General features: G+C 43.2%; 1 protein-coding gene across 7 annotated transcripts in view; it reads right to left on the reverse strand.

Annotated features, from left to right (window-relative positions):
- PPFIBP1 (PPFIB scaffold protein 1) overlaps positions 1-17647 on the reverse strand; it is a 178871-nt gene extending 161224 nt beyond the window's left edge. For 4 of the 7 annotated variants that reach the window (XM_048825799.2, XM_048825751.2, XM_048825741.2 and 1 more), the window contains exon 1: positions 17486-17647. The gene's annotated coding sequence lies outside the window, so the exon portion shown is untranslated. The remainder of the gene's footprint in view (positions 1-17485) is intronic. The other 3 variants (XM_048825792.2, XM_048825784.2, XM_048825773.2) reach the window with 1 other exon arrangement.
- Positions 17648-18375: the final 728 nt, after the last annotated feature.

Raw genomic sequence — 18375 nt, forward strand, 5'->3', positions numbered from 1 at the left:
GGGGGTGGGGGGTAGAGCATACTGAATGGACTGCAATGGGGAGAGGCAGGCAGAGGAGAGAGGACCAGGTTACAGCAATGCAGGCACAAGATAACAAGGGTGTGGAGCAGAGCTTAGGTAGTTTGAGGAGAGGGGAACGGGAGGAACTGGATTTCAAACTGCAGTTCTGTAATTCACTAGTCTCACTGTTATGGGGTAGTAAGTAATTTTTCCAAGGTCAAATTCTTTTCCCACAAGCCTAGTAATCACCAGACTTTAGGTTATTTCTTAAAACTACAAATTTTCCACACACACACACACAATACTGAGCAATGACTTACAGCTGTGCATCATCATATGCATACTTCAAGAAAACTCATTTTTTTTCTATTTAAAAGCCACACAAATAGTGCACGCTCTAGGTGCCCTGACAATTGCACTCAGGGAAAATATCCCCCAGCAGCCCAACATAACAAAATAATCAGAAAACTGACCAGTAAACACAGCAGCAAACTCCATCATGCTCCACCCAATGCCCCAAGCGCCCAGCTCACATCAGAAGCCCTCATAAGTGGCTTTTGCGGTGTGCCCTAAAAAATTAATAAATGTGGGCTATTTCAGACTAGATGTATTAAATGACGACATCATTGGCCTTACCACCACACATGTGTATAGTGTTTTAGACAAAGAAGATAACAGGTGAAATCCAGGCCCTATTGAAATCAATAGCAAAACTTCCATAGGCTTTGACCAGGCCAGGATTTCAACCTTCATTCAGTTCCTGAAGAGCTTACAGTACAAATGCCAGGTTTTGATACCTTTACTCATGTTAAGTAGCCCCTTATCAACAACTTATGATTTCAGTGGGGCCACTTTTGGAACAAGGTACTCTTCAGTGCGACTAAAGCCAGAGGTTCAAACAGGACATTCAAAAGAAAAAAAGAGCAGGATATCAGGACATTCCAGATGTGTCTCTTTCCAGTTTTTTTAACTGTTAAAGAACAAATCCTGCAGCTATTACTCGGGCAAGAGCCCCATATTAGCCCTAAGTGCACGTTCTACACCGTCTGCATTAATAAGGCATAAGATACAATCACTGAGGAAATGAATCTCCATCTAATAGCTAAGAAGATAAGATAGAAAACCCAGACCCTACCCACTGGTGGTCACTGAAAGATAACATAGCACATTTTGGGAGAATGGGGATTTTGACTGCACCATCACAGCAAAATTCCAGTTTCGGTATATACATAGTGACCACCTACCATTTACCACCAAGTGCCACATTTCTCCCAACAGGCAGCTGCATAGAAGTGTTTCCTTTATAGAAAATACTGAGGCATTTTTGGATCTTTCTTAATGAAAAGCATTCTTATAAATTGAAGCTTACTATTCTCCCTCCTCCCAGGATTGTGTGTGTGTGTGTAAAAATAAAAACACAGTAGGTCTACCTTAAACAAAAGATTTTCAAGCCTTTATGTCCTCCAATATTGTTTTTAACTACACAGATGTACCACCACAGATAGATACACCAATGACCATATCAACTGGGTTGAACATAATATCCAAAGAAAATGTTATGTGCTTATTTTAGTATATATTAAGCGATGTGATAAAGTTTATTAGGAAGCACAGTGAAGCCTATGAATGCCCCTTCAGAAACATAAGCAATAGTTCTCACAGTTTGCATTTACATACACCTAACAATAAGATAGTCTCCTCTATGTATTCGGTTACATCTGTGCAATCCCAGTGAGGTGAATGGAATAACATTGGTACAAATAAGGGCACAACTAGGGCCCAAGTGTGTGTTTTGTTCAGTCTATATACACACACACTGGTACTATATTTCACTGAGAGCAAGATGACCTTTCAGAGCAATGTAAAACAGCTGGACAAAATTCTAAATACAGCCTTCTAACTGAAAGAATCAGGGTCCCAGGTTTATTTTGGGGTATTTATCAAATGTGCCCATCACAGTCTATTACTTGCTATGCTTCTGCGATGATTTCATCACAAATTAGTGCAAATACCTTAGCGTTAGTATGAGGTTTCAAGCTAGGAATTGTTTACTTTCATCTCACTCATTGCAGCTTTGAGAGACTAACTCAGATATGATGCACTAACTCAGACGTGATGCACAAGTTAAACAGTACTAAAGCTCACATGCTGAGAACTGTTCAAACAGCAATAATTTGATCAGTTTGCCATAAAATTAACTGGCACCCGGTTATGTGCACTGCAAGGCATAATGAAGGGCTTTAAGATCTTTTCAGACCTTGACTGAAATATGAGCATCATCAGATTGATAATCCTGGTTTAGCCGAACAGGAGTAGTTCATCTACCAAGAATTGAGATCCATTATCCCATTATTTGCAACGATGCTTTTTTTTTTCTTTTGCACTACAGAATTGAAGAAAGAAGTTGCTACAATAAGCGAATGTGTTTCATTGCACAAACTTGCAATAATTGCTTAACTAATGCAAATAATTTCAAGTGTGTCCTGAAGGAATGTAAGGGATAATTGTGTGGTACCATCTCTTCTATAGATACTTCACAAGTACGTTTCATATCACTGTGGAGCCAGTTCTGTTTGTTATTCCTGCTGTCATAACTACCTAGAGCAAGTTGATTTATTTGTAAAATTCCTAGGAAGAGGGGGGAATGGAAGAAGAATGTTTAAACCCCAAAAGGCCTCAAAGATGTGGGCTGAAAGGGGTTGGATCTGTAATCACAGGAGTCCATGCTAGCAACTCAACCTGCTACTAGCATGGAACTGCCACATAAATGCAATAAAGCTGTTAGCACAGCCAGCTTCCAGCTCTTTCTCTGTCTCCAACAAGCCTTGCATATTGCCCCTAAGCCCCACCTCTATACAACACAGAGGGGAATAGCCTCCCACCTGTGTCCAAAATAAAATGTCCAGGGGCCCGTTCCAGCCAGGGCTGGGGCAGACACCTTGTCCAGAAGGAGGGGGTCTCTGTGGTCATGCAGTACAGCTGCCAGCCACATTAGCAGCCGTAGCGCTGGTCTGACGGGTAGTGCTTTGGATTTCTGCAGGGGCTCTGTTATAGCAGCATTGCTCATGTTAGCATGGAACTCCAGTTGTTACCGTCACTTTCAACATACTTAGCAACTGCAATACAAACTACAGAAGAGGGAAGGAAAATACATTCAATAGCTGGCAAGTTATAGAATACGTAGAACCAAGTCACTAGGGGAAGTTTCCATGACTGACACTACAAATAAGCTACTGCGTAGAGCCAACAGCTGCCCAGTGACTGGCATGGGTGCCTCTGAACAGTTAAGTTAGAAATCTTATCTAGAAGATCAACAAGTTCATAGACCTTGGCACACTCGGTAAGAAGATTCCTCCTTAAGTTGTTTCTACTTTCCCCATGTGTTACAGCCTAGTGATGGATTATCAGCTGAGCTGAGCCACTCTGCCCTTAACCCTCCTTTCTAATAGCTGAACTATAGTTACTTTTACAGGCTATACAGCAATCTGACCTTCAGTTATCAATTTTGATCATGCTGTCTGAAGTCACTCTAGGAGAACGCTGGCATCCCTGCTATCAGATGGTGTGACGATGTGGGACTGTTCTTAATGTTTCCTCTGAATGCTGTAGGGGTGCCTCAGTTTCCCCTATGCATTTCTTAAGTCTCTAGGTGGTGGGATAAGGCGGTGTAATTGTTGCAGAGCAAAGGGCCAGTGTACATGAATGGCCAACCCTCTGTCTCCTGGCAACTGATGGCCTGGGCCCCTCCCCCCTGCAAGGTGATAGCTAAAGGGTTGGAGAACAAAGGAATCAGATGACCTCCCGGCCCGGGAAAGGGACAAAGCCCAGAGGAGGAGGGGCTGGAAGGTTAGTCAGTTTGGGGCTGGCTGGGGACATGGAGTGAAGTGCAGACGTGGTTGTCTGGCTCACTGCCCCCCAAAATGGACCCGGCTGAGGGGTCCTGTTCTCTGTACCTACAAGCTCTGTTTCAGACCATGTTCCTGTCGTCTAATAAACCTCTGTTTTACTGGATGGCTGAGACTCACGTCTGACTGCAAAGTTGGGTGCAGGACCCTCTGGCTTCCCCAGGAGCCCCGCCTGGGTGGACTCGCTGTGGGAAGCGCATGGAGGGGCAGAGGATGCTGAATGCTCCGAGGTCAGACCCAGGAAGGTGGAAGCTGTGTGAGCTTCTTGCCCTGCAGATAATCTGCTCACAAAGAGGAGACTTCACCAGAGTCCTGACTGGCTTCGTAGGGAGCAGTTCCAGAGCATCGCCCGGGGACTCCGTCACAGATGGGCACCTCAGCTTTAGGATAGAAGGGTGTCTTTCTACCTTGTGTTATGACCAACCAGCATGACAAGCAATTATGAGACTTTTCCACATATACATCCTTACTCTCTGCCATATGGACAAAGCTATGCAAAAATTCGGGATTCAGATCTCATTCTAAAAATATAGTGAAATCTAAGGTGAAAAAAATCGCTTACTAGATTAAAAAAAATGTTTCTCCCACCAAAATATTTTTAAAAAAGTAATTTCAGAATCAATCAATCACAGCAATAGAGCTAAACCCACAGAATTATCTCTGTGGAACAACTCACTAACACAAGCAGGAAGTTTACTTGCACCACCCTTAGAACAACATCATTTGTTTTTTTAATCTGTGTTACATGAACAATCCGAAGCAAAGCCAGCCATGCAACTGACAAAGGAATGGTGAACAAGAAACTAACTATTATTGCAGTGACATCTGCACTGTTAAGGTTAAACTCACTTAGAACACACTTTTTAAGTGACAGAAAGAACCTTGAAAGGGGTGGGGTGGGTGTATCGTCAATGTTACTTTCTTTGCTTCCACTGGGGCAGTGCGAGGTAGGAGGGGGACAAAAGGGAGAAATGGATCAATCAGTTTTAAGCTCCCCCAGAAAGTTGCCTAGGCTTAGTCTACACTTTAGAGTTACAACAGCATAGCAATGTCCGTCAGGTGTGTGAAAAACCACCCCCTCCCCCTCTTCCCCCCTCAGAGCTCCTGTCAACTAGGGATGTAGAAGGTTAACCGGTAAGCATTAGGCTTACTATTAACTGGACCTGAACCGTTTACCCCAGCAGCCAGCCACACCAGGCCTGGAGGGCAGGTGGAACCCCAGGCCCGCAGCCCCAAGGGGACCCCAACCCTGGCTGGCCCAGCAGGACCCCAGCCCCTGCCACCCCACACCAGCCCGCACAAGCTACCTTAACCGGTTAAACAATATAATTTTAATGTTTAACCCATTAACTTTAACAGATATTTACATCCCTACTGTCAACATAACTAACATCATTGGGGAAGGTGGTATTCCTATACCAACAGAAAAACCCCTTCCCTCAGCATAGGATCTACCTACATACCCTTAGAGTGGCATTATCACCCTCAGGCTTTTTTATGCTGTGATGAATTAGATCTAGTGGGAGCGTACACGGTAGCGTAGACAGGACACCGATGTTTTTACCAGTATCAAGAGCAGACCTAGGACAGCGTTAAAAATGCCAACACTACAGCGTCCCCCATTATTATAATCAGTCCATACCGACCCCTAGAAGATGATTTCAGCTAGAAGCTATGGGTTTATGTATGTGGTTGCCAACAGGGTGTAGACCAAAAGAGAGTAACTGTTGCCAGAAGGATGGTGGGTAGAAACACATGTCCTTCCCCACTTGCGTGACCGCCTCTAGAATTCCCTCTACCTTTACCCCATAGCAAATGCCTGCATCAGCCCTGGTTACGGCAAGAAAAAAAGGCCCATTGGATGACTGAAGCACATCTACCTGAATGAATTAAAAGAGAATGCTGGAAACCTATCTACATGAGCTTCGCCAGGAAATGTTTCCAAACCTTCCCGGATGTTTCTTTAAACAAATAAGGTGCTGTGACAGGTTAAATGAACCTCAGTTGGGTGCGACACAAATACCGCAGGCTTTGGAAATCCAACTGACAGGCTTTTCGGGGCCCTGTCACAATGAAACTTTCCACAGAGATTTAAATTAAGAATTCAAAAAGTTTCCTTTGTCCTAATTTTAAAATGGAATTCACCAAAAGGATGGTTTTGTGCAGGCAGGCAGACTAAAGTCCAGCAGAACAGGGCTTTCCCAGCTAGCATTTCCTCCTTCCTGCACAGAGGGACTCCTAGGGCTGGCTAACCCAGGCTACTCAGTGCACCTACATCTTACTGAGCGATATCATGCCCTGACTTATATTCTATACAAGTAGGGATAGAAATAGAGGAAATTGCCATGGTATCCCAGTTACCCAATTCTGTTCTAACTGATTTTTTTATACCGCACCCATCACCATTGCATTTGGAGCACCTAACACACCCCAGCTATCTACAATGGACAGGTTCCCTGAAAATACTTAGTGGTGGTTGGTGGACTTTTTTAAAATCTGCTCAAGAGAGAGTCTAGTGGTTAGGGTAGTAATCTGGGACTCAGAAGATCCAGACTCAAAAAATCCCAAAACACGAGAGGCATCTATGAACTACATAATGAGGAAATCACATTAGTTAAAGCTCATCCAGTCCATCTCCCTGTCAGGATCCCTTATGAAAGAGTCCTTTGACATTTAATAGTGAATAACCACTTTTCCACAGAACATTTAATACCAGCCTAAGGTATTCTCCAGCAGAAATGGATTCTCTATTGAACTATAGGTTGTTGGAGTAATTTCTATAGAAGTCCAACAGCATGTCTCTCAGCAGCAGGAAGTTTTGCCTGAGATGCAGTCTAAGCAGCAAAGGCTCCCCAGGGAAGACATTAATTACAATTATTAGAATCCTGTTTTGAGTCATATATCACATGATCTTAATTTGGCCCTACAGACATCTTTACCTGTCAATTTTACTTCCTCATTTTCAGAGGTCTCCTGCCTCCAGTGAACGTACGTTTTCTTTTTCCTTAATCTTACTGCGTATTATTACAAACTCTCCTTTGTCTGGGCCACCCTAAACAACTGATCTGCACTAATGCTTACCCCCTTTCAAATCCCTGTAGAAGTGTGATATTTCTGCCTGATCCTCAGCCACTGTTTAGCCAAGATGTGCTCACATTTACAAGAGACAGACTTGAGCTGTACAACCCTGATCTGAACACTTCCAAACTTTGGAGAAATTCACCTCCAGACTTCGTGGATGATTCTGATCCTTTTAAAAGCACTCAACCAAAACCCAGGTTTCTGATCAGCTCTAAACTTTAGGAAAATTCAACTCATGATGCAAACTTCAGCTTTTCAAGAAACTATTTTTCATTTTCTTATAATTGGAGTATGTTATGACAGACAAAAGCAAAGACATTTGGGGGAAGCAGCAGTCCAGTGGGTAAGTCACAGGACTGGGAGCCAAGAGACTTGGGTTCTATTTCCTGCTGTGTCACTGATCTTGTGTGTGACCTTCACCTCTCTTTGCAGCTGTTTCCTCTCCCACCCATTGTCCGCCTTGTCTATTTAGATAGGATGCTCTTTGAGGTATGGGCGGTGTGTTTGTACAGTGTCCAAAAGTTGGCCTCTAGGTGCTACTGTAATACAAAAAAGAAGAAGAAACAAAAGGGCCAAATCATCCCTTAATAAACATGCTTAATTCCCACTCACTTCAATTGCACCTGCTACACCAGGTATGGGATTTGGCTCCGAGGGTTCTGCAGCCTTTATGGGTGCAACAGGGGAGAATTGTTCCAGTTTTCTTGATTTGTGCGATTGAATGGCTTTCTTTTGCAGGAAGGAAAAGTGTACAGCACAATTAATTAAGGAGGCAGAGGCAGCATTATCTCTGAATGTAGGTACTATGACTGAACTCACCTAATACTAGCGCTGTTTTAAATTAAAACCATTCAGTCGAACAGCTGAATCATGTAACAGATGGGCAGCTATGTGTAAAGCTGTCACAGACTCAGCAGAGTGCCACCCTTTCCACGAGTACCAAAACACCACCCTGTTAATTTGGTAAATGTGTTCTCTTAATTTTATCCTTCTGTCATTCAGACAAGGCACTGTAGGAGTAGGGCCTTGAAAACAAGAGTTTCTTTTAATTACTGTAAAAAAATCTCTCTCTCTCATCTTGCTATTTTGCAGGTCTCCAGCTTAAATCACATTTAGTAGTTTCAATTCCCCTTTCACAAACATTAAAGTGTTTGATAAGCTTTTGGTAATGAGAACTTGGATTCTATTTTTATATTTGAAATGAAAGTTCTACATTTTCCAGTGGCAGTTACCTAGAAATTGACTAGTCAATAGACACTTATGACCAATCACTAAACAACTAAAGTTAGCCAAAATAAACTCCCACTAAAACCCATCATCCATTTTATGGTCCCGACTTTTCCATCCCTCTGTTATTTTAATCACTTCTCTCATGAAAAAAGTCAAATAAAGCTGCTCTCTCAAACCAGTCTCAGATGGTGCCATAAAAGCCTTTGAAAATAACTACTTGTCATAAATCAGTATGTTTTAAAACAAATGTTAAGTCCTATAATTCGATTCCCATCTATGTCCTATGATAAAGGAATTCAGGTACTACAGTAGGTGGTTCACAAGTCTGAACCTCACACTCTCCAATAAGATTTATAAGCAAACAACAAAGAGGACAAGTATGCTGATCTGTCTATATAGCGGTGTATGCAATTTCCCATTGGAAGTTTCAGTAAAGTCAATGGGACTGTTCCCATAAGAAGACACATGTAAAGGCTGAAGTACCGTGCCTAGCGTACCCATCCATGCAATCTGCTGTTACAAAGACAACGTCAAGATTAAAAAATAAATAAATCACAGCACTAGCAACAAGGAACTCTGTAGTTAGCTCTAGTCCTGGCTCTAATGCCTTGGCTAGAGAAGCACTGTTTCATGGTCTGAACAGAGGACTGGGAGTCAGGAAGTCCTGAGTTTAATACAAGCTGTGAAGCTGATTTCCTCTCTGGTCTTGGACAAGTCACTCAAACTTCCTGCCTAACTCTCCCCATGTGATAAATGGGGATGATATTTATCTACATCCCACGGATGTTTGTGGCGATTAACATTTGTGTTTTGAAAATGTAAAAGTGCTACACATGCATTATTACTACCACTAGAACATATTTTATCAGTAACACTCTGTAATATTAAAACAATTAAAAAATACGATGGTCTGTCCACCATTTATCCAGTTAGCTCAAAAAAGTTCTAAGTGGGCATTTAAATCTATATTTAGGCTCTTAAATAAGCTGCTGTCCCAGTTAGAAGCTGTGGCTGTGTCTTTAGGTAGACTTTACTTTTTACATTTGGATGGGATACAGAAAATGAAACTACAGTGGATCTACACGTAGAATTGTTTTTGCTGTCTGATTCCCAGGATTTAACATGTTGTGTAACTGTGTTTGGGGTTCACAACATAAGAGGAAGTATTAAATGTCACATTTGTGTTGTAACTGAAAACCACAAACATTTGTATTCACACATACTCATGTCTGGGGCCTCAAATTAAAGGGACTCTAACGTAAACCATAGAGAACACAAACCCCTACTGTATGTTCCTCTCCATTCTGCAGTGCAGCAGAGAGAAAATTGTAGGAATGTCTTGAAAATGTTGTGGGTAGCTGTAAAAGGGAAGAGAATGTTCCACTGTCTGCGTAGATAACACTTTCTGTGCACTTGAGGTGACTTTTCATAGAGTCACAGATTCCAAGGCCAAGAGGGACAACAGTGATCCTCTATTCTAACATATGCCACAGAAATTCCCCCCAAATAATTCCTAAAGCAGATCTTTCAGAAAAACATCTTGGTGTGATTTTAAAATAGTGATGGAAAAATCTACCACCAATAAGTTATTCCAATGGTCATTTACTCTCACTGTTAAAGTTTTACACCTGATTTTCAGTCTGAATTTGTCTACCGTCAATTTCCAGCCTTTGGATGACGTTCTACCTGTCTCTGCTAGATTATATAGCCAACCATTAAATATTTGTTCCCCACGTAGGTACTTACAGACTGTAATCAAGTTGCCCCTTAATCTTCTCTTTGTTAAGATAAACCAATGAAGCTCCTTAAGTCAATCACTGCAAGGCAAATTTTCAAAGCCTTTAATCATACTTGTAGCTCTTCTCTGAGCCTTCTCCAATCAATCAACATCCTTCTTGAATTGCGGCCACCAGAACTGAACACACTATTCCAGCAGTGGTCACACCAGTGCCAAATAAAGAGGTAAAATATCCTCTCTCTGCCTACTTGAGATTCTCTTGTTTATACATCCAAAGATTGCATTCGCTCTTTTTGCCACAGCATTGCACTGGGGGCTCACTTTCAGCTCATTATCCACCACGACGCACAAGTCTTTTTCAGTCACTGCTTCACAGGATAGTCCCCCATCATGTAAGCATGGCCTACATTCTTGGTTCCTAATGGCCTACATTCTTGGTTCCTAAAGGATACATTTACATTCACCCTATTAAAATGCTTGCGGGGAAGAGGTGGAGTGTGCCAGGAGCGGAGGGGAGGAACAGCCACTATGCAGCATGTCCTTCTGCCTAGACAGGACGATTTCTGCCTAAAGCTGAGGGAGTATTAAAGCAGCATTAAATCCTGCATTTCCTCTGAACGTGGAGGGAGTTAACTGGAACCTGGCACACAAGGTGGGTGCTACTGCAGTTGCAGAGATACCCTTTCCACCATGAGAGAAACATAGAGAAGCAGCACATCTTGATGTGGGATCCATGGTGTCTGAGTCACGATTTTTCACAGTTCCACAGCTTCTGCAGCTACTCAAGGGCTTGCCCTCCAGCCTTGCCAAACCTTGCCCATGTTTTCAGGTAAATGTCCCCTTCCCTCACAAATTATTTCCATGCAAGAGAAAATGACAGAGGCCTAAGAAAGGCCATTGCTGCAATTTGTGTTATTTAAACATTCCCATGCAGCACAATCAGCTCTATTATACGGTTGGTTTAGTTTGGGCTTTTGACAAAACCAGGCACATATTCATTCAAAAAATCAAGCTTTTATCCACCATATTTTTCCACTCCACAGCAAAGATAGAAAGGAATAAAAGGCTCTGAAAGCTACAAACATGGGGAAACTGTATGTGTTCACCAGAAGGACAACACATATCATAGGTAAGTGTTTGCAAATCCAGTTTGATAGCCGATTATTAACAGAAAATTCCAACCTTTAGTAAAAATAATAAACCCCACACTGGTAACGAACAGTTTGTTCCCTACAATTAGAAAAATACCAGAGCGCGCCACTATCCTTAGTCTGATCTGAATCAAAAATACAAGTCATCTTGTTCAGTCAGGAAAGTGACTGTATAATTCACAGCACCCTGGAAAATGTTCACAGTTAATCCCCTGGCTGGATATTTTGTTTAAAAACAACCAACTAAGGCCAACCTCCACAGGAAAGATCTGAAAACACAGTATCCCACTGATAGAGCCATTGTTTTCCTCACTTGATGTAATCATCATTCAAAGCCTAGGCTGTACAACAACTGTGAAGAGAAATAGTTAGATATGTAACCCAAAAGCAGGAGCATGCACAAGGGAGGGCAAGCAGGGGTATGGGCCCGCATCCCCAATATTTGTCTAAAAATGTATTTATTTCTGTGCCAGCCCTGGACCCAGCTCCAGCTGCTGCTCTAACATGCCCCTCCAAAAGCAGTCAAATTTAAATTCTGGATTTGATACCGACTCCTTCAAAAACCTTTAGTCAAGACAAATACCTCTTATGGATAATACTCACCCTCTCTCACACGGTGCTGTGAAGATTAGCATTCGTAAAGCACGTTGAAGATAAGCTTGCTATATATTATCTTGATTTCTGAAACTGTCTTCACATAGCTCTAAGCAGTTTCTTCACAGTTTTCAGATCACCTACCTAATACAACAGTACTGGATACTCATCTCAAAACTGAGTGGGGCCCAATTCACCTCTCACAGCAGTGGAGTTTTTCCCGACTTTCACTGAAGTCAAAGTTAGGTATAAAACAGGTGTGGGAAGAGAATCAGCCTCAGTATTTATTTTTTTTAAATGATGTTGCAACATAATTATTGGCCAGTTCTACTAAAAAGATTATGAGGAAAGGGTGGGATGACACTTTCTAAGGGGGAGTCATTGCAGCTCATGCACACATACCTGAACTAGCTTTGATTTAGCTCAGTGGTTCCCAAATTTTTGTACTGGTGACCCCTTTCACACAGCAAGCCTCTGAGCGAGGCCCCCCTTATACATTAAAAACACAAATATATTATAAATGCTAGAGGGAAAGAGGGGCTTGGGGTGGAGGCTGACAGCTCACGACCCCCTGCGTAATAACCTCCCAACCCCCTGTTTAAGAGCCCCTGATCTAGCTACTGGAAAAGTGAAGCTGCAGCAGCAAGGGCAGCTGTCTAGCCTGCGCTGAAGCCTATGCAGCCATGGCTTCACTGCTCCAGTACCTGAGCTACCTAGATTAAAGTTAGCTCAGGTATGTCTACAGAAACTGCAATCATACCCTGTCATTACAATGTGGGCATACACTTAGTTGAGCATCTAACTCCTCTTCGAATGTCTTCCCCCTAGACTGTAACCTCCTTGGGGAAGAGACTGTCTCTTCCTAAGGCCTCAAGGGGAAGAGCCAGAGCGGGCTCCTCCCAACTTCTAGGTTCCTTCCGGCACTCGTGTGTGAGCCTCCCCAAATGGAGGACTCACGTGCCACCTCTGAATGACTGGTAACAGTGAGCGACCGCTATTAGAGGAAGTCAGTTAACTGTACATATGCAAAGATTCCAGTGTGTCTGGAGTTAATTCTTTTTATTAGGCTACAGTTTCCCTATCTGAAAAGGGTGGATAATGATTCTGATCCCTTTGTAGATCACTAAAGAGATCTAGGGATGAAAAGAGCTTATATGCAAGCTAAAGGACATCATCATCATCATCAGGTCTCTATTTGAGATTAACCTCACAACAGAAATATACAGTAAATCTGGCCTCCAAAAAAGTCAGTCAGAAGTTATCAGCTTAGAACATTTAAATAACTTCACCATATTCAGATTTTTAACATGCAAGATAGAAATAGGTCACACAGTAATTGTGGAGCTTTACAGCTGCAGAAGAGTTTGAATTTCTCTTTCAAGTCTGAAAATAATGAGTTCAACAACAGAAGCAGCTGTCTCGGGTATACCTTCCCGCTGATATGCATACCTCCATGATGAGAGCTCTGCAATGAGTAGTTACAGATGCATGCAGACAAAAGCAAGGTACATACCCGGAAGCTTTGCTGACCATATCTGAACTGCAGGAGTGTTCACATGGCACTCCATGATCTCCTCTCTCCTGTACCAAAGTGCACTGGACTATTACTATTTCTGCTGTGGCAGCAGCTAAATGCCCTTCTCCCAACCAAGTCCCTTTGTAGGCACTGTACAAACAAATCAGGAGATAAAATCCCTTCTGCAAACAGTTCACAGTCTAAGGGCTCTGTGTAAACTCTAGGATGGATTCTCTGGGAGCAACCATCTTCTTTGGTTGTTCCAAGCCTTGATCAAGAATTTGGAGGGAACAGATGTGTACATCAAGGGAAAAAAATCTGTGGTTGCGGAGGCTTCCCTTGGCAATAGAACTTATGCATTTCCCCTGCAGCAGGTGAGGGAAGCAGGGCCTTGGGGGGCCATGCAGGGTGTGGACCCCTTGTGTAGAGCTGAGCTCTGCAGGAATGGTCGAGTGTGAAGCCAGGATGGGTTGTGGAAGATGTGAATACCAAAGATCTTCTGCCATGTAGATCCTGCCGAGTGGGAAGGGCGTGTTTGGGCTACAGAGCAATTTAGTGGTGGTAGTGAAGATAGGGGTGGAAGGAGGTGGAGCTGGGAAGGAAGGATTCTTATCAACACCCCATACCCCTGTGGCCCAGAGCAGAGGACAGCCCAGGTAAGAGAATGGACCAAATTCAGTGCTGACTTACAGCCCATGTGACACCACTGACTTCAAATTGTTTATAGAGCATAAATCGTCTCTGTATGTCCCCTAAATTTCACAGGTATTCAGTAAACTAGTGATATTACTGACCAGAATTACTACAACACACAGAACTTTAAAGAAAGGAATGTGGATTTCTTTTTTAATACCAGTGGGCACGACGGGTCCACTTAAATATCCTTCAGTCAAGCTGTTAAATGCAACACTAACTAGAAATAGGACCAAACCAAAAATTCAGCTATAAATACACTGGATTCAAACACTGGCTCAGGCCATCCCTGACATTCATGTAAGAGGGTTAATGGGTGCTAAGTGTAACAGTGCCTTGCTCAAAGGAAGCATGCTTCTAAAACTGAGAATGCCACTGAAACTAGAGAATCGCCACCCTCCAGGCCAAGCTCTGTCAGATAAACACGTGCAACTACCATTGACTTTGAGGGAAAAAGTAACAAACTTTGTATTCCAGGGCCCATAACACCAACCTTAATCAGTGAGCAATATAATACATATTTGCTATTATATCAGCATCACTTTGGCTAACCGAAAACAGGGTGTTTTTTAAAATCCAGGTTATGAATTAATAAATAATGCAATATGTATCACTTCTGTAGCACTTTCCAGGAGAGGATCTTAAAGCACGATACCAACATTACTGGACGGAGCCTCACAACCTCCCTGCAAGGTAGATATTATTATTCCCAGTCCAGACATGAGGAAAGTGAGGCTCTCAGAGTTAAGCGACTTGATACATAAAGTCAGCATCAGCGCAAAGAACAGAACCCAGATCTCCTGGCTCCCAACCCCATGCTCTAACACTGCCTCACTGATTACCTTGCTACTGATTTTATTGAAATCTACACTTATGATGTTACCAAAAATTAGAAGTCACACTTGCTCTTCAGTAATGTAAATTCTTAAGCTCTGACTCTTGCCTTTAATAGAAGCAATAAATCTGGATTTGACACACCAAGACATTTTATTGTCAGATATTTGATCACACAAGCATGAAGAACATTTTCCCTGTGAGGACTCAGTTTGAGGAATGCAGATATTTGTTTTGCTCAGCCCTGCTGCCATTTCAGGATGTGCCACAAGGAATAACTTATGCAGTGGTGTTGTAGCCGTGCAGGTCCCAGGATATGAGAGAGACAAAGTGGGTGAGGTGATATCCTTTATTGCACCAACTCATCAACAGAAGTTGGCCCAATAAAAGATATTGCCTCACCCACTTTGTCTCTCCAACAAGCCACTAACGCATTTTACTACAGAAATCCTTTCTGGGGTCAAACCAAACCAAACCAAACCAGCAAAGCCTTTGAAAGCTCCAAAGATAATTGAAATTTAGCTATATAGGTATAGTTAAAAAAATACAACTCTTGTGCATATATAAACATCTATGTTTAAGAGTCAAAGGGATACATCCCCCTTGTGTGGATACAGTTACACCGGCATAACTATTGCCATAAAGGAAGGTAAATAAGTTATACCAGTAAGAAGCATCTTTATACTGGAACAGCTGCATCCATGCTAGGGATTGTACTGGTACAGTATAAATATTCTAGCAAAAAAGCTTAACCAAAATAGTTACATAAGAACTGTGCGTAGATCAGGCCCTGGAGAGGGAAACATTGCTAATTCAAGGCACATCTAGCATTTCAGTGGTTGTATTTGGAAGAGTCCTATTAAATCCCAGAATTGTTAGAGCTTAAACCTAAGCACACATTTTCCCTACCACTTTCCTAAAAGCTGTCTCTCTCCATGGCTTATAGCTAGAGACGGTCTATAAATACACTCTGGTGCCCACAGTATGGCAACCCAAACACAGATTCAACCTCAACCATCCTGCTATAATGCACTGTATTATGCAGTAACAGAAGTATGGCATATTTAAATTTAGCCCTTCTAATCAACTTCATTTTTCAAGCCTATTAAGTGGCCAGTTAGCAAAGAGTCCAATAGTCTAAATTTTGTCATCACCTGTTCATTTCCTCAACAGAACCCTCATGAGGAGCACAAATCACATCTAGTTTTCATTCCCATCGGCTGGACTGATGATGCCACTTGATATACACTAGTCTAGTGCCATGAGTCTGGATGCCAGCTAGCCAGTTATTCACAGTGAAGCTGATTCCCGTTCCCTTGTGCAGATGACACAAGGCGGAGAGGAAAAGGGGTTACTTTCCTTTGGACTAAGGAAAGCAAACTGGAATTGGAAACATGACTCATCACCCTAGACTCTTTCAGTTAAACCCTGGCTAAAGATCCAGAAACAGGCAATGCCTGTTGATGGGAGAAAGCTATTCCCTCCTTGCATTGAGTGGCCATACAATCTCTAAAATAAATGTTGAAGTAGAAGTAACACAATCAGGTGTAGCTTTTAAAATTTTGAACAGTTTGTTACCTACCAACCTGACACAGGTAGCTCAACCTTTACCAAATTTTAGTTGACAAAAGGTGGATTTGTCTTGCTGCAATGAATAAGCAATACCCAGACATTCTCCTAACTTTATTATGGCCTCCGTTTCACAGGCAAGAAGGGAAATAAAGACATCTATATTTACATGAGCCCTTCAATTTCCAGACAGAGCAGAACTGTAAAAGCAACAGAAAATGTTTCTGTGTTAAAATTAAGGGGGGAGGTGAGAAGTGGCTGAGATGAGCAGGATTATCTCTGCTGTTCAACAGAAATTTTTCCCAAGAGGCTGCTTTCCATTAGATTTAGACACAGGTTTGCAATTAACACATGTAGCTGAATTTCACACAGCCTCCCACAGAATGCAAATAACTTATTAAGTGCAGATTTTTAATTACATAAAAATCACCTGCAGTCTTTCTTGGGGATGATAACCTACAATGCTAATAAACTTTTCTTCTATTAGATTATTTCATTGAGAACCAGAGTCTCAGTCACTAAACTGCAACAAATTAAGTATGTTATTTGAAACAGCATTATAACCAACCCATGCTTCCTGTTCTCCTTTCCACATAACATGGTGTGAGCCTGAAACCAGAAACTCAGGGCACCTGAAAGCAACAGGTTTTCCTTTTCAAGAAATCCTCCCTCCCCCATTTCTCCAGAGAGAGAGAGAGAAACACTTTAAAACACACACGCAGAGATCCTTACAAACACCAGATTTGAAGTGTACTACAAAGCACCCTCGCTCTCTCTCACCCTCCCCTTTTTTTCCGGCTGCAAGCTCCCTGCGTTTTCCTTCAGACTCCACTCCCTCCCCCTTACCAAACCCTTCCAACTACTGCAAACAAACCTTCTACAGAAATATCCCCATTTAGCCCAAGCACCGTAATGTTACAAGGCAGACTGAATTCGGTACTTTCCCCACCACCCTTCTTCACTAGTAGCTTTGCACTGAACAGCCCCGCGCTTCAAGGGAGCGGACATAAATAAACGCCCAGAGAGAAGGAAAAGTGACTGGTTTTGTTTTGGGAGGAGGAGCAGGAATTGCAGAGGGAAGCTGTGCCCCAGAAACAGCAGCTGCGGACAGCACGGTGTTGCAATACCACCCTCTTTTCCCGACTCCCCCCAAAGTGCAATCAGACCCACCTACCTGGACGGAAAACAGCCGCGTGCCTTCCCAAAGTTCCGCGGCACCTTCTCCCTAGGCAGCCTTGTAAACCACCGGCCGCCGCTCGTCCCGGCCGGGGCTCGCTCTCGGCCGCTCACACCATGCCCGGGGACTCCAAGCGGGGACTGAGCGGGGAGCTTACGTCACTCGGGTTCCAGAGACCTCCCTCCCCGCGGGGAACGGCCACAGAGAGGCGGGGCGGGGCTGGAATGGCCGCCCACACGCGCCAGCTGATTGGGGCCGGGAACAGTCACTCAGAACAAGTCGGAGAATGTTATGCCTTCCAGGGTTGGAGCGAGAGTCCGGCTGGAAATAAGGGTCTTGGCGGGGGGGGGGTGCGATGTCCCCCGTGTCTCTCGGCAGGGGAGGCGGTGCTTTCATGAAGCTCTGCGAAAGCAGAAGTTGGGCACTTTATTCATTACAGTTATTATTTATTATTAATTATTATTATTATTATTACTTAACCTCAGCTCCCAAAAGGGAGGTGTAAACAAAGCCACCTTGGGAGACACTGAAAAGTGTGAGCAATAGCAGCGCTGCGACACAGTAGCTTTCTTTGCGATGTTTCTTTGCGATGCAGACTGTTAAGAACTGGTACAAGCTCGAAATCATACACGGAGCTCCCCCCCCCCCGCCCCCCCAAATCACCACAGTTCAACTTCTTGCCACACTCTTCTCCCTCACCCACCAAAGATCAACGTCTTTGCAACTTCCCCCGCCCCCGCGCCTCAAAACACCCCTTCCCCCAAAGACCTACTTCTTGCAACACACACTGGTACTCCTGTTTGTTCCCAACTAAACCCCAGCAACCTGTGGCACCCTGCAGAAAGTTGCCTAAACCAGAGCAGTGAGGGAAGCAAGAACAGCTTCCT

This window comes from Caretta caretta, chromosome 1 (genome assembly GCF_965140235.1).
Source record: "Caretta caretta isolate rCarCar2 chromosome 1, rCarCar1.hap1, whole genome shotgun sequence".
Lineage (NCBI taxonomy): Eukaryota > Metazoa > Chordata > Testudines > Cheloniidae > Caretta > Caretta caretta.